The sequence below is a fragment of the Alligator sinensis genome, unplaced genomic scaffold (assembly GCF_000455745.1).
Source record: "Alligator sinensis unplaced genomic scaffold, ASM45574v1 scaffold236_1, whole genome shotgun sequence".
NCBI classification, from domain to species: Eukaryota; Metazoa; Chordata; order Crocodylia; family Alligatoridae; genus Alligator; species Alligator sinensis.
Genome location: NW_005842122.1, coordinates 250,861 through 268,735, shown reverse-complemented (window position 1 = coordinate 268,735; position 17,875 = coordinate 250,861). Strand labels below are relative to the sequence as shown.

At 42.3% G+C, this 17,875-nt stretch overlaps 1 long non-coding RNA gene across 1 annotated transcript in view; it reads right to left on the bottom strand.

Moving 5' to 3' along the window:
* LOC102385602 overlaps nucleotides 1-16,134 on the bottom strand; it is a 77,535-nt gene extending 61,401 nt beyond the window's left edge. The window contains exon 1 of the long non-coding RNA XR_323972.1: nucleotides 16,085-16,134. This is a non-coding gene — a long non-coding RNA (uncharacterized LOC102385602). The remainder of the gene's footprint in view (nucleotides 1-16,084) is intronic.
* Nucleotides 16,135-17,875: the final 1,741 nt, after the last annotated feature.

The following is a 17,875-nucleotide window of genomic DNA, read 5'->3' as shown; positions in this document are numbered from 1 at the left end:
TGAACTAAATTTGGTAAACAAGTAGCTTGTTATGAATAGTTTATCAATTCTACCCTTCATCTATTTTCAGTATTTTAAGTATTTGCTTTTTATTAAAAGATATTCTATTTTAGAAACCATTGTACTATTTTCATACACAAAAAGAAAAATAGAACATATATGTTGGAAGTCTAAACTTGTTGAAAAAAAAAACAAAACAGTCAAAAGGGTAATTAAAACAATTGTCTCCCCTTTTTCCCCTCTTAAGAACATGAGATAAGAAACATTCTATTTTAGTTATTCACTACCACTATTATTTTACTGTTAAACAAACAGTTTCATATGAAATAAATCAAATTAAACCCATGATAACATTTTGTTCCAATAATTAATCACAGTTGAATATGATAGAATTACTTTTCTAATTAGCCAAATCTGTCTTCAGATCAGGTAATTGGATAATTAGACTCCTACATCTGGCCATTTACACCTGTAATTAATTGTTATTAATTATTAAGTATGGATTAATTACAAGCATGAAGTTGTACCTGCCAAGTTTGTCTTACAAAGCTTACATCTAAATTCCTCAAAATACTTTGAATTTCCTGAACGTGTTTGTTTGTTTTTTCAACTAAAATAAATTAAACCATTTTTATAACATGTTTGTTTCAGCTGTTTCAAAAACTGTAGTTTGTCCACTCCCCACATAAGTGTGGCATCTCTGCCATGGAATACTTGTGCTTATGCTTATGTCAATCTATTAGCTCAATAATACTTTTTAGTTTTAAGGATCTGACATCACAGTAGAATATACATCAAGGTGGGTTTATTAACCAAAATTCATGAGGTTTTAATTGCAGCAATTTCCCTGCCTTTTTACTGATGGAAAGTCATATTGGTTTCTAATTGAACTCCTTTTTTTCTAAAAGAGAGAGCCTTTGTATTGTATAACTCTCATTCTTCCCCATTGCTGCTTTAAAATATGACAATATACATTGTTTTGAATAGAACAGAAGAGAAATAATTTATGGAGAATTTAGAGAGAGATTACCTGCCTTTAACACAAATAAAATGAAAAAGTAACTGGAGCTTTTCCTGAGTGGAGATTAGTCTTTTGAGAAATGTTCAAGGGAAAGAATATCAATTGCCTACAATAATAATGCATAATAATCATCATCTAAATACCAAGGGGATGGGCACATTAAAAGTACCCAAGGCAGCTAAGTCAATGCATGCCAATGTTATATCATTTCTTGTTAGAAATTTAGTGAGGTGCCATGGAATGGACCTTTATATAAGTGGTGATGAGCGCATATATTCACTTAATGATACAAGGAAAGAAGGATACATATGATGTGAGAAAAGAGCAGAGCGGGTGGGGGGAGAAGCAGAAGCAGTAAGGTAGAGACTGACACAATCTGAGATGGAAAGGCTGTTTGTAAGAATGTGGAGAAACAGAAAGTGATTAGAAGGGTCTCAGAAGCATGATCAAAGCATGGATAAGGTTGAGAGGAAAAGGGTACTTGCAAGGTGTGGTATTTGCTTGTGGCTGAACTGGGGAAAACAGAAGCCCTCTCAGAATTCATCAAGGTAACTAGAGCTGGTTAGAGAAAACAAGTCTATTGATTTGAATTGGAACAAAACCTCCAGATTTAATGAGTCTCCCCAGAAGAGCAGTGTAATATTTTAATTTTGGATCAATTCATAAACAAATATAAGTTGAAAGAGAAATAAAAAAGAAGTATTTTCCCCAAACAAAATTCAAATATTTTGTGCCAAAAAATTACATAACAGGATGATATGAGTTCCATTTTCCCTGTTTTTTTCTGATTTGGGTAAAAAGTTGACATGTTTTTAACAAAAATAGTTTTAAATTTTGTGAAAAAGTGCATATTTAGCTGGGGAAAGGTTCCATCAAAAAAGATGCATTATCGCTATACCTTTATCCTCAAAAAGAAAGAAAAACCCCAAACATCAAAGTAGAAGCTGGAAAAGGAGGAGTTAAAAATTGTTTGATTTTATATCCACAAAATGTCTTTGTGTGTAAACTAGTGATGATATAATAAAATCAAAGAAGTTAAACACAATATATTATATAAACATTTTGAAAAGCAAATATATACATTGTCCCTGTTTGAATTTAGATATAAAAAGGTAGTGCAAAAGAGAGAACATGCAACCTTGCAATTTTGAATACTTCTACCATTTTCTATTCAATTATTTTCTATTATTATAATTTTGTAGTAGCTAGAACAAAACTGTTGTTTTTGATTAGTGATACCTATTTTTTTTACTGGACCAGAAAAATAGGTGGCAAATGGGTTGAGGACCTTCTTAATATAAACATTTTTCAGGATTCTCTTTCTTCTCTGTTTATATGCATCTTGCACAATGGGGTGTGGACAACAAGAACTCTTAGGCTTAAGTTACATATTGTACCTAGACCATACAAAGGGCACTTAAAATGTGAGTGTCTGCATGTTGAAGCTTGTAAACTTGTGCTAAGTGCTCTCCGAGCATCTCCAAATTATGCCACTTCAGGTGCCAGTTAACTCTGGGCCCTGCTACCTAGTAGGGCTGTGCGAAGCTTCAGTCCCTGATTTGATTTGGCAGAGATTCAGCCTGATTCATGGCCAAACCTCTGAATCTGAATTAAATCAGAAGATGCTTTAATCTCTCCAAATTGAATTGGAACCCTCCAAATCAATCCAGAGAGATTTGGAAAGATTTGGTGATTCAGACATAGAGACAGCTTTAAATGTTTTTTCTACATACCTCAAGGTACAGGGGACTCAGTGCTGTGATGGTGGGAAAGATGGAGCATCTCACAGGAGTGTGGGCAGCTCCCCAGCAAGCTCAGCAGCAAACCCAGAAGTGGACCAGAAGCACTTATGGTCCACTTCCAGTTCACCACGGAGCATGCGAGGGCACCCCCCCCCCCACCACCCCGCATCCTTCCGGCTTGGTAACTGGTGCCTCCTAGGTCTGGCGGGGGAGACTCAGGGTCCCCCCCCACAGCTGATCGCTGAGCCAGAGAGGCACAGCCCTCCCCCACCATGCACTCCATGGCAAATGTTCACCACTGAGCATGCGGGGAGGGGAGGGGAGGGGAGGAAGGTCTGCAGTCCTGTGGGATGCTCCCTCCATCCCAGCATCACAGTGTTCACAAACTGTGCCTGATACCTTGATGCAAGGGAAAAAAAAACAAACAATTTAAAACTGTGTCTATGGCTGAATCACTGATTTTCTGATTCAGCATCAAATCTTCAGATTTGGATTTGGCCGAATTGAATTGGGGATGGTGATCCAAATCAATGAATCACATCACAATCCCTGATTCGGGCCAAATCTGAATCCAAATTGAATATGGCCCTGTGAAGAAACAGGGCTAATGCTGTTCTGTGAAGATTCAGCAACCCGAGAGAGAGAGGGGCGGGGCCCGGGAAAATGGACACCAGAAGAGAGCAGGGAAAGCTCAGGAAGAAGGCAGAGTAAAAAAAACAACCCAGAGGATCAGGCTTGTGGAGAGTGAAGAAGTGAAGCAGAGTTAATTAAACTGTGAATCACCAGCGAGATACCTTGGAAAGGTAATACTCCACAAGAAAAAAAAAGGGGCGGAGGAACTCAGATCTCATTTATGATACTGGGACAATGGATTTTGTTATTGTTTATTGTTAGACTTTGTTGTGAGCCAATCGGGCTCTAAAAAAATTAAGGGATAGACCACTGAGACTGGTAGAAGATGCTGCAAGTTCTCAGAAAGAGAGACCACACCCAGAGATGAATAAAAAAATAATTAATTAATTAACAAAAAACAAAACCAAACCCTAAAACATGGTGGAATATAAACCATACTGAATAAGAGTGTTAGGTAAGCAGTGCAGCTGTTAAATAAAAATCATATCCGAGTTGGATTCTGTTTAAGTTGATATTAGTACTTAATTGATATAAAGAAGTAACGACAATCTTGTAAACAGCAAGTTGATTATGGATGTAAGCTTGAGTATGTATAAAGAACATTGTTAATCTAAATTAAGTAAGACTGTGATTTCACTTTGAGGATTAGCATTAGTTACCCTACACTAGAATTACAACAACAACAACAAGAGGATAACTCCAGAAGATCCCCTTCCCCCCTATAGATTGCCAGATTTTTACTGCAGTAGATAACAGATAACACCTCCCAACTAATAACATCATATACTAATCAAGACATGGCAGGAAAGAGTTGGAAAATACCATTATTATTCCAGACAGATCAATCTGAGAAAAGAGAGAAAAGAATACTTCATTAGGTTAGATACAGCACTTTCACAGGCCCATTTCATATACCCCTACTACCTAGCTCATGTCAGTGTAGATTCAGTCTGCTCCATGAAGATAAAATGAGCAATTTGTAGTCCTCCAGCAAAAGAGTGGCCCTGTGCACCTCTCATGAATTTCTTGGTCCATGTTCATGGTTGCTAACTAGATAGCCTCATAAACAGGACTTGGCACATGCTGAACAGGTTTGAACAGGCAAGGTATGTGTCTCCATAGCAGTCCTGGGCAGGACAGGATGCTGTTAGATGCTAACTTTCCCATATATTAAACAGTGTTAAGATAGGAGTGTTTGGGCATCAGGGCAAGAAAAATGAGTTCAGTTCCCTCTAAGCATCTCAAAGTTATGCCTTGTTAGGCAAGGATTATCTCTAGCTGGTGCTAGGCAATTTGTATTGCAGTAATATCAGTTTGTTCCATGGGACTAATATCAGCAATTTGGTGTCCTCCAATATCCTAGGATACACAGTTCCCAACTCCCTCCTGCCCCCCTGCCCATGGATGATCTATCATCCAGAACGGTATGCCCTAGACCAGAGGTTGTCAACCAGGGGTACATGTACCCCCAGGGGTACTTGGGAAGGCCCTAGGGGATACATGTGGGTGGGCAGGGATGGAGCGCCACCACCCACCACCCCATGCTGGTGCCTCCCAGAAGCAGGCCTGTGAAGGGCGGGGGGTAATGAGGGCAGCAGTGCCCCTCTGTGGGCTGCACAGGCACTGCCCAGCCAGCTGGACATGGAAGGAACCACCCCATGCCACCCCCCTGCTCTGCATCCAGCTTCGCACCACCCCCTGCTCTACATCTGAGCCCCCACACACAGACACTCCACATCTGGCTGCCGGGGTACACTTATTAAAAAAGGTTAAAAGCTCATTCCCCACAAGTGACCATGAGTTGATCACCTTCACCATCGGCCGTAAAGCTGGCAAGTCAGCCAGCAACACTGAAGTCCTTGACTTCAGGAAAGCTGATTTTGACAAGCTCCGGAGGCTTGTCAGTGAGGCCCTAAGTGACCACAACTCCAGGGGGAGGGAAGTTCAGGAAGAGTGGTTGCTCCTCAAGGGAGCAATCCTCAATGCACAAGCTATTCCATCTCGGAGGAAAGGCAGCAAGAGGGCACAGTAGCCCCCCCTGGCTCTCCAGGGAACTAGCAGACCTCCTAAGGCTAAAAAGAAAGTCCTACAATGGAGGATGGGATTCACCTCCAAGGAGGAATATTCTGCACTGGTCCAGTCCTGCAGGGAGCAAACCAGGAAAGCCAAGGCTGCAACTGAACTCCAACTAGCTTTGAGTATCAAGGACAATAAAAAGTTCTTTTTCAGATATATGTGGGGAGCCAGAGGAAAAGCGAGGGCAACATTGGACCCCTGCTAAACCAAATGGGACAACTGACGCCCCGGAAAAAGCCAACCTATTAAATGGGTACTTTGCATCGGTCTTTCATCAGTCCCATGGGAGGCCCATGCTCATTATGGGACAGTGAGGTCCGGGTGAGGGAGATTCCCTGCCCTCCATCAATGCAGACCTCTTGAAGGAATACCTTGAGAGGCTGGATACCTTCAAGTCAGCAGGCCCTGACAATTTACACCCCAGGGTACTCAAGGAGCTGGTGAGCATCATAGCCCAGCTTCTGGCACAGGTCTTTGAGAACTCCTGGTGCTCTGGTGTAGTGCCCAAAGACTGGAAGAAGGTCAATGTGGTGCCTATCTTGAAGAAAGGGAGGAAAGTGGATCCAGCAAACTATAGGCCCATCAGCCTGACCTCTATCCTGGGGAAGGTCTTAGAAAAGATTATTAAAGAGGCCATCCTTAATGGACTGGCTGACACCAACATCCTGAGGGATAGCCAGTAAGGGCTTGTTGCGGGTAGGTCTTGCTTGACCAATCTCATTTCCTTCTACGACCAGGTGACCTATCACCTGGATAAGGGAGAAGAGATTCATGTCATATATTTTGACTTCAAAAAAGCCTTTGATCTGGTATCCCATGATCACCTCTTGGTGAAACTAGCCAATTGTGGCCTTGAGTCCACCACAATCTGCTGGCTGGGGAATTGGCTCTGTGGTCGGACCCAGAGGATGGTAATTGATGGAAGTCAATCGTCATGGTGTCCTGTGACCAGTAGGATCCCTCAGGGCTCTGTCCTTGGACCCATGTTTTTCAGCATGTTCATTAATAATGTGGACATCAGAGTCAGAAGCGGACTGGCCAAATTGGCCTATGACAGGAAACTTTGGGGAAAGCATCCAAACCTGGAGACAGGAGGGTGATTCAGGCTGACCTGGACAGGCTTAGCAAATGGACGGATGAGAACCTGATGGTGTTTAACACCGAAAAATGCAAGGTTCTCTACCTTGAGAGGAAAAACCTGCAGCATCCTTATAGGCTTAGCAGTGCTACGCTGGCTAGCACTACAGAAGAGACTTGGGGGTCATGATTGACCACAAGATGAACATGAGCCTTCAATGCGATGCTGTGGCTAGTAAAGCAACCAAAATACTGGCTTGTGTCCATGCATGCGTCTCAAGCAAATCCTGGGATGTCATTCTCCCCTTGTACTCAGCCTTGGTGAGGCCACAGCTGGAGTACTGCATCCAGTTTTGGGCTCCACAATTCAAAAATGATGTGGAGAAGCTTGAGAGAGTCCAGAGAAGAGCCACACGCATGATCAGAGGTCAGGAAAATAGACCTTATGACAACAGGCTGAGAGCTATGGGGCTCTTTAGCCTGGAAAACACAGGCTCAGGGGTGATCTGATGACCACCTATAAGTTTATCAGGGGTGACCACCAGTATCTTGGGGAACGTTTGTTCACCAGAGCACCCCAAGGGATGACGAGGTTGAACAGTTATAAACTACTGCAAGACTGTTTCAGGCTGGACATAAGGAAGAATTTCTTTACTGTCTGAGCCCCCAAGGTCTGGAACAGCTTGCCATCAGAGGTGGTTCAAGCACCTACACTGAACACCTTCAAGAAAAAATTGGATACTTATTTTGCTGGGATCCTATGACCCCTGCTGACTTCCTGCTCTTCAGGTGGGGGGGCCTAGACTCAATGATCTTCTGAGGTCCCTTCCAGCCCTAATGTCTATGAAATCCCTAGACTGATAGAGACTCTGGGATAGCCAAGGAAGTATGGGTGAATGGGGAGCTATGGCAGGGAGAGGAGTGTCATGCGGGGGAGGGGATAGGTAAGTGAGAAGAGAGGTGTTTTCCATAAGGCCACTCAGGGTAGTTGCAAGTGAGCACAGAGCTACTGGACAGCCTGGAAGTCTGAAAGCCACAGGCAGAATAGATAGCTCCTAGCCATGCCCCTACTTGCCAGCTTTGTAGCACCAAGTCAGAGCTGGCAAGGTAGTCATGGTCTTAATCACTGTGGTGGCAATATCATCATCTTAATTAAAAAAAAGAGATTAAATAAACTAGCTTGTACTTAAAAAGTTCTATCTCAGTAAATGACACTAGGTGGAGAAACGAAGACCAAAAGCAAAGACTATTGTCAGCTTGCAACAGCTTCCCCAACAGGAAAATACATCAAATAATACATTTTTTTAAAAGGCTGAAACAACTTGTAAGACTATGGCAGGGAAAAAGGTACCTTGATGACTAACAGAAGACTCAGAATTATAGCAAGAGAAAACAGTGGGTAACAAACTGCAGATATGCAAGAGAGAAACTACACTCTTTTCTGATTGTTTTCATCTTTTCCTTCATGGTTCCATTTCCTCCTTTATTTTTTGTTGTATTTCTGTTTACTGGTGTTTTCAATACAAACTTGATGGAACTATTAAACTCACTGAAGATTGAAAGAAATATGCTGCCATTTTAATGAATAAGGGTATGGAGAAATAAATAATCATTTATGAAATAATAGGTTTTGACATTTTGTTATATGAAAATGCAATGTTCACACTAAAATCCAAGGCCAAGGTTTTAAGTGTAATGCCTCAAGGTTGGCTTTTACATCTATACTAGCATATTTATTGTACATATATAGCTTTTGTCAACACTTCACAATCTCAACGTACTTATTCTTACAACCCCCCCGCCCCCAAGTAGGGAAGTACTATCATCTTCACTTCACAGCTAGGGAGCTGAAACAGAAATGAAGAGTGAGATTCACAAAGAAACATAGGTGCCTAGAATGGAATCCATGTAGAATATACATGGATGAAGTTCACAGTAGTGATTTAGAGAAACATTGGCTATCCTTAGCTGCCCAAGACTCCATATTTTTTTCTTTCAAAAAAATGACTCACACGTAAAATTCAGCTACTGCAAACATCCAGAAGTGCCACCATCTCACCTGAGTTGAGAACCTAGGTAACAAAGTGCTACTTCAGCTTGCTTAGGATACACAAACCAGATCTTCCCCATACCTAAGACCTATGGCAAACCTGATTCAGTAAGCATGTTTGGAATGTATCTCACACTGAGTAACAGAACTGAATACTTCCTGAATACTGCCTTTCATTCAGAAACATGGATGATCATGGTGGTACCAAAGTGCCTCTTTTGCACAATAGGAAAGTATTTAAAACACTGCATCAGAACATTGAAGACCTGGTTGAGCATTCTAACAACTAGGTTATTATGCAAAAGGTGGGCACCATCATCACTCTCAATGATGATTTGGCCACTTAACTGCAGGTGTGGCTTTAAGGCTGTGAATCCCAGTATCATGTAGGCACCTAACTCGAAGCTGTATGGTGAAAGCTAACTGTCTAGAAGAAAGATGGGTTTCAAGAAACAAGTCTTCTTTTCAGGCTTCGTGTTTACAGGCTTACATACACACCCACTCAGCACACTCAATATTGTGAAACCCATTCCTAAGCATCCAAGAATCCTACTCTGCAGAAAAGAATAGCTCTGGTTTATGAATTCCATTCCTGGAATTGGGTGCCTAAGTTTTAGGCATCCCAACCTAAATGTACTTGCCCCCAATCACACAAGAGGGCAGTAAGGCACAATTCCTAGAACAAAGCCTTTACTGTTGCACATCTATAATACTGAGTTTATTTTTAAACAAGTTCATATCCCAGCAATCCTAATGACCGTCTTGGGAGATGCTGAATGCTTAGCATACATGAAAAATTGGCCCAACTATTTACGTCTCTATAGAGACCTCAGTCAAGGCACCCATTTTTGGCTCATTTTTGGGGGCTCCATAAGATTAGATTGTTGAGTGTTATGCAATCAAATCCATAGGTCTCCTGCTCTATGGCCATACAAAATTAAGTGGAACTAATCATAGGTCCAAATGAATAAGTGACAATAACCTTTTTGTTTTGTTTGAAAGTTATCCACAAGCAGCTTTTGGGGTTGTTTGTTTTTAATAATAGTAACATGAAAGTTGTCCTTTTAATTTATTTTTACTAATTAATTAGTTTAGATTTTTCTCCTATATCAATAACGAACAAGAATTAATTAGCAGTATTTGATAGCTTATATTTAAAAGTTGGTCTGTTTCTTGATCTTATTCATTAGATAAAGTCACATGGCACTATTTCCCTTCCCCTATTAGAAAGCACTTCTGAACATGATCTAGCACTTCTGCTTTGAAAATATATATAGATATAGCTATAGATATACACACAGTCCTTGACTTCCAATGTTTCAAGTTACAACATTTCGCACTTACAACGTTTATAAATTGACACACTGTTTCAACTTTATGATGTCAGTTTCGACTCACAATGCTTGATCAGATGAGATGCGATGCCAGCAAATAAGTTTGCTGCATCGCTTATCTCCCTGGAGGAAATCTGTCCAAACTTCCTTGGACACTTTCTTTAAGAAAGCAGACAAGACTCCAGAAAACCCTGCAGCCAAGACCCCTGAGAAGACTCCAGCCAAGAACCCTTCAAAAAGTCCAACCAAGAGCCTTTCAAAAAGTCCAGCAAAGTCACCTCAAATAAGTCCTTCCAAATCAATATGATTGCTATTTACAATATAAATACATTAATGTAGATATATTACTCATCTGTAATTGATCGAGTACAAAATTCTGGGGTATTTTTGGTGAAAACAGGGTATTGGGCCTTGGTTCAGGAACCAATCCCCCATTTATAACATTGTTTCTTATGAGGAAATTGGTTCCAAGTTACAATGTTTCGACTTAAGACGCAGTTTTCAGGAACCAATTGTGTCATAAGTCCAAGGACTGTCTGTATAGAAATACACACATGCATTTATATTTGTATGCAAATTTCAAATTTGAAATATGTGAATATTCACACGTCTTTGCATATATATATATATATATATATATATATATATATATATACATTTGGTCCAGTCCACAATGCATACAAATATGGTCAAAACTAAAAAATTTCAAAATTCAGTATTCACAAAATTTGGGAGTGTGGCAAAGTGGGCTCCCCACCTAGCCACAGTGCTAGGTTCCTCATTTGCCTTTGGGCACACCACCCACCTGACTCACCTGCCATGCCTTGTTGTTAACTAATATGATGATAATTAAGGTGGGAGGCTGCCCATTTTATGCCCTGATGCCAGGGGGCACTATGTGCAGCTCTGTACCTCCCCTACACCACAGTCCATGCCTCACAGATGGCATCCAGAAGTTATAGTGCTCCCGGCCTACAGTCAGAGCAAGCCTAGGCTGTGCCGTCAGGCCTCAGTCACACAAACATTCATACCACCTTCCTCTGACTAGGGCGTCTCATATTCCACCCTCTCTCACAGGGTCTCTTTCTCACGTCAACAACTTATACTGCCTTGCTTCCTCTTGGAGTGGGCCCCTTAGGCCATAGGCTTAGCTAGTCCATCCCTTGGATGGCAGACGTACCATCTTTTGGGCCTATCCCGCAACCCTCACCAGGGTAGTGGCCAGCCAATTACCTGACCGGGTCTAAGCTTGCTCTAGCCCCTTCTGGGGGCAACTATATATGCAAACATACTGGGCACTCAGCCCTCTGGTTTTCCTTCCCTTCCCACTGGGGCTCTTCATCTCCACCCCTTTCTGAGGCCACCCCTCACCACGGTGTTCCCATCCCTTCACTTAGGGCTCCACACCTCTGTTCCCCTCACCTGGGGCTATCCTTTTACTGGTGTCCTTATTTCTGCCCCCCTCACTGGGGCTCCACACTGCCCCCTCACTTGGAGGCATGGGGCTTTGCTCCCCAGTGGGCTCAGGAGGCTGTAGCCATGCCTGGCCCCTCTCTCCCTCCTTAGGATCTCTTGGGATCTTGTTCCCCACACAGGGCTTAGGTGGCCACAGCCGTGCCTGGCCCCAAACTACCTCTGGTGTTACTTAACCCACCCAAAGGTGAGGGCTAGTGTTAAGGTGCCCCTACCTGCCTTTCACTGGGGTGATAACTGGCCTGGCATTTCCTGGGGGCTCCCACGCCACTGACAGCCCCACCAGGCCACCCATTCCCAGCAGGGTTCAGGTTAGGTCATGCCCAGGACCAGAAGCCTCCTAACCATCCCCTTCAGCTCCTGCCTTTACCTCCAGGATGATATACAAAGCCTCACAACCAGACAGTATTGCTGCCTTCCCAGCCAACAGGGAACTGAGCTGTTTATATAGGCAGCCAGGGATCTAAAATGGCTGCCTCAATCAAGCACCTGCTGGCTGCTTGGCTCAGGTGTTAAAGTAGCAGGCACCCACAGTGCCCCGCCACAGGAAGCAATTGCAATTTTCATTAAGTATAACTTTAGACTATAACTTTTTGTTGCCTTCTTCCTGCCCCACCCACAATTTTGTTAGGAGGCAGATAACTATATTCTTTAAAAAAAACAAAAGAAAAAAAATCTCATCTTTTATGGCTAGATGATTTGCAAAATTTCCTAGTATCTTCTTTTAATAGGATCCAGCAGTGGGAATTTGGGAGTACAGTCTAATCTAATGTTTCCTGGCTTTTGCTGAGTCAGCTAACGGGTTGTAAAATTGGGCTATCTAGAGAAAGCATACAGGACCATCTCAAGAGTTTATAAGAAAAGAGTTCTTTTAAAATAAATTTAATGAGGCCTCTCTCTCTTCATTTACTGCAGCCTATTTTCTTTGTTCCTATTTTTTTGTATTGCCTGTGTTCCTATTTATTTGTATTTTTTATTCTATTTTTTTGTTTAGAAATTTTTTGTTTGTTTGTTTGTTTATTTTTTAGATCAAATGTTCTGTAGCTCTAATAAGGATTCAGTTCCATCAAAATGCCTTCAAGTGCTGTCTTCTAAGACTATGATCAAGTGCCACAGCAAAGACTAGTGTCTCATACTCTCTAGAGAAACACTGAAATGCTTGTACCTGCACATACTAAGTTCCCTGTGTTGATTTGCCTAACAGAAAGACATATTTACAATCATCTTTAGAAGATGTTCAGGGTATGCCTCTGAACCAGCTAGCACTGGTATAAGGCAGAAGGAACTGTTCTGTATATAAGTCAGAAGTGTACAGGTGCGTATGAGGAGAGAGAGGGTTATGAAATCTGAATTATTCTCATGGATAATGATTTTGACCACATTTTCTAAGAAAAATTACCTAACAGAAACTTTTGCCATCTTTTTTCATTCTGGTCTAAAAATAAAGGCTCATGAAAAATCTTATGACAAAACAGCTTCAGTAAAAAGTGTTAATTCATTGAACCCAAAACATATGCTTTCAAACATCTTGGGTTTTGGAAACCTTGAAAAACAATTGGCAGGCTTCCTACTGGCTGCTAAGAAATTCTATGGCAATTGTATGGTTCATGGTCAATTTGATTGTCCCAGGAACATAGACTCCAGGGTCTTGTGGTTTTTGATATCCAGGACTTTATACAGTATTGTATAGATGATAGTTAATATTGACATTATTGGAGAGGAATTATTGATTATTATTAAAAAAAAATTAAGGTTTGAGGTTTCTGGGTACAAATCATGCAGAATTTCTGTTCTGAAAGAATTTGCAATTTAAGTCAAACTGTTTCTTATTTGAATGAAAGTGATGATCTTTGCAGCCTGATAACTATAATGAAAGAGCCTCCTGCCTGGATACATTTTTGCTCACTGGTTAGTTCTGAATTATTGAATTCATCTTCTGGACTCTGTGTGTGTGTGTGTGTGTGTGTGTGTGTGTGTGCGCGCGCGCGTGCGCGCGCATGCACATGCTCGCACACACATTTGCATATTCCTACATATAGGAAGAAAACACTTCCATTCTTCTTCCTAGTAACATGATGTTCTTTGCTGTGTAGACCTAAATATTATTTTCAGTTTCCTATAAATCTCATTTGATTCTTTTTTATTTCTTTATTTGATTGTGTTCTTTTAACTGTACAGATGATAAACAAGTTTTGAAGTGAGTTTTTCACTGGTTCCTCTGAAAAGCTACTGTACTTCCCCGATAGCAGGTTTAGACTGCAAAACCTAATAAAGGGAATGCTTTTTTGTGTCTCACACCCTAAAAAAAAAAATATAGGTTATTCAAAAAGAGCACCACTAATCTTAACTCACCAGTATCCTGAGTCATTATGCAGACAATCTAGATTTGTAGAGATTTGTACAATAATGTAACAAGAGGTAAGTGAGCAGACCACCATACCTGGGTGCCCACTCAGAGGGGGTGACAGTATGAAAGGTCCCTGAGGAGTCGATGACACCATGCCATGCTATAGCCCTAGTAGCAGAAGCTGGGTGCAGAGATTTTATATGACTGCATTGCAGCAAGAACAAAAGCTGAGCAGACCACTAGGCACCAGTACCTGCCAGAGAGGACCTCGGGTAGGTAAGACTGATTCCCACCCCTTCCCCCTCCAGTCATGGGGAAAATTTTTCCCAGGGTGAAAAACTTGCTCTTTACACCTTGGCAATTTAGACTTTCACTCAAACAAGGAACTTAAACTTTTACTCTGATTTACCTATGTGACCAGTGTTACTGCCTTTTATGGAAATATTCACATGGCTAATTCTACTCATTTAAGTACATTGTGGAGCCTAAGGACATACATTTCATCATGGTAACAGATGAACACATATACACACACACAAATCAATTCATTTATCTGCACAACATCTCTATAAGGCAGACTGTCTGTAGTCTACAAAAGTTATAGATAGTAAAACATAAATGAAGAACTGAAGCCCAGTGAATTTCAATGAGCTACCTAAACTCATGCAGAAAGCCTATGGAAAATATGTTACTAAAATACAGAATTTCCAAGCCCAACCCCATCACTTATACCACAAGACCATAATTTCTCTTAAGCCAGAAAATGTGCCCTAAAATGAGACTTAGTCCCTTATCCTGTAACTAATGCTGACTGAGCCCACAAAAGGTTGACACAGATTAGTAAGGAAGCAAATAATGAGGACAGATTACTACTGATCTGAATTACAGGGTACATACAGACATTTGGGGAGGTTACATTTTGTTAAATATGGCCACCTGATCTAACTTGGTTCACCCACGTGTGGACCTTCTCTTAGCTGCCTAGTTAGGCTGATCCAAATGCAAACTTTGCAGAAATTCCAGGAAGGTTAGTTTGGTCCCCCAAAATAGTCAAACTGATCTAATTTAAATGTACCTCAGAGGTGCACCAAGCAAGACTGGGTACAGCTAGACTCATCTAACTGAACTTGTGTACATGAATCACAATGCAGCCCTGGGGCTGGAAGAAAAACATGCATTGGCCCCAGCTGTGCTTTTCCCAGCACCCCCTCTCTACCACCAGGCTTTTTTTTAGCCCATCCCCAGCACTTTTCCCCACCTCCAGATGGAGACCCCCTGCTACCTCCCACAGACCAGCCAGCGCCCCCAATCAAGTCTGCCAACCCCTCCCCATACAATATTCCAAGCTAGTCCTAGTGCCAGTTTTACTAACATTCACCAGTGCTGGGAGCCAATGGAAGTAGTAAAGTGGGAAGGCAGGATAGGGGATTGGTTTGCTGGGGGGGCGGTTGTTTGTCTGGTGGTGGAGGGGGTCAGGGAGCTACAAATAGCCCTTGGTCCCAGGGAGGCAGAGAGCCCTCCTGATCCCACAAACCCCCACCACCCATGAAGGTGCTAAATCCCATAATTCATCCACCTCTCTACCACCCCAATTTACTTCAGGCTTCCAGCGCTGGTTAACACTGATAAAACCAGACCTGAGAGCAGTTTGGAGGAAGGGGTCAGTTTGGCAGCACTGGAGGGGGAGGTCTGGTGGTATCAGGAAGTCTCTCCAATTTTTCAAGTCCCCCTAGTCTTGCCAACCTCCTTGGCAGGCCCACTAACCCGCAATCTCCCTCCCACCCCATGGATCCCACTAGGTCCCCCAATTCTGACAAACCCTCCTGGACTCCATCAACACCACTGTGGACCTACTAGCCCCCCTGATTCCCCTAATCCCCCAAAGACTTCACTATCCCCTCCAAATCCCCTGAAACCTTCCATTTTGTCCAGCCCTCCCTCTACCTTAGATTTATCTTAGGTTAGGGGGCAAACTTCTAGCTGAAATGCTTATATGCAGCCACAAATATTAGTGGGGAAGTAAATAATGATGATAAGGTTCTGTTGATCTGAATTGCTGATTAAATCTAGAAAAAAATCATTTTAATATAGCTACTGAAAGACAATAAACCTGAGAATGAGAATAAGCAGGCTACACCAACAAGGTGGGACATTCCAGCTTTGAGAGCAGTAACTAGGAATAAAAAGAATAAAGAAAAATGAAGAAAAAATTGTAAAAAACTATTGCAGCATGAGTACTCGAAGCCATGGTGTAGCAAGAGTAGTTGATGTGATCAGACTTTAGATGTAGAAGAAGAGAAATATCAAGTAGAAGTAGGTAAATGATCATACCTTGTAGATGGAAGTGGTGAAGAGTAGTAAATATGACGCACCCAATTTTGGTATCCATGCTTCAAGGTGAATGTAGGCATTCAAAGGAGGGCTAAAAATGATCTAGGGGCTAAAACATAAAAGGAGCTTATTTGGCTTATTTGGCTTATTGAAGAAAAGGCTGCAATTAGGCTTGATTGCTTTATCTATATGCTTACACACTGAATATATATCTGATGATAGTGGGGGGTAGCTTTTCAATATTGCTGACAAAGAAACAATGATACTCAACGGCTTTAGGCTGAATTTACAGAAGTTTACCCTAAATTAATATGCTATTTGTTAGCAGCGGGAGTAATTAACTCTAGAAGCAATTTACCAGGGAAGGTGGTGTATTGACTTTCAGTCTTTAAAGTGAATATTTTGTTTCTTTCAAGAGCATGCTTTAACCCAGCCTCTGGGAGAAATTCTCTCATCTGCACATGCTAATGTGCATAGTTGTGGTGGTCATTTCTGGTATTCAGGTTTGTGAATCTATGAATTCCTCACTTAATTTATTTTCCTTTTGGGACATGGAGGAAAAAAAAGCAGTTCTGCATTGCCTTCTGGTTACTCATAACACGTGTAGTTCTGTATTTGCTAGAACCAAATCTCTCACTGGACTGTTTTATTCTATCACCTACAGGGACGGAAAGGATTTATTTCCTCTGTTGTTCAATTGACCAAATATAACCTGAGGACACTTTTACATGTGCTATGACTTGTTCTGATTAGAATGCGTTGGAGCAGTCTCGATTAATTGAGTCTCCTGGAGCACTCTAATTAGAACACTCCAGTGTGCTGCAGTGTCTTGTGTATTCAGTGTTCCACATTTCAAAATGGTGGCAGGAACACTTAAATTAAAACTCATCTGAATGAGCTTTGTTAAAGCACCTCCACTGCTATTTTGCAACCTGGGACACTGAATACACAAGACACTGCCAGTGTTTTAATTAGAGTGGGTCCAAATAGCTGCTCTATTTAAAAATATGGGGCAGGCAACTTCCCCTCCAGTGTCGGGAGGAGATGGGGTGGGGGGGAGGCCTCTGAGGCAGTGGGGAGTTCTGTGGCTGGGCCAGCAACACTAGGGTTGATGCCCTTGCTTGCAGGCCTGGGCCAGCCAAGAGACTCTGTCCTAGGGGGACATGGGGACACCTGGTGCAGTGCTGGGTGCCACAGGGGCATGACTTGCTCCACTGCCTCCCACACAAATCAGAGTTGCTGTGCTCTGGTCCAGTTGGGAACCCCCTCCAGCAGGGATGAGGGAGCAGGGGCTGTGAATCAGGAGTGAGGGACACCCACATGGACTGGGAGTGAGGGACAGTGGGTTGAGATTGAGGGGCACCACCAGAGACAGAGGTCTGTGGGTCAGGAGGGAGGGTCAGCAGCAGGGATTGGGGGGGGTTTATGGCTGGGACTGAGGAGCTGCATCATAGCCTGGGGTGGTAAAGGACTGTGGATCAGGAATGAGGGGCAGCAGCATGGATGGGGGGATGCAGGTTGGGAGTGAAGGGCACTGGCAGGGCCGGAGGGGTGTTGATTGGGAGTGAGGTGTCTCCCCAACAGGTGTCCTCTTTTTTGAAACTAGAAATAAGGTAATCCTAAATTTTGATTCCCTGACTGTAGCATACAGGTGGCTCCCAATCACTTTGCAGGCTCAGTTCAAGGTGCTAGCTTTGGCCTATAAGGCTCTAAAATGTCCGGACTCCACATATGAAAGGGACTGCTTTCTCCTTCATACCCCATCTCAATGCTCAAGATTGGCCAAAAGCA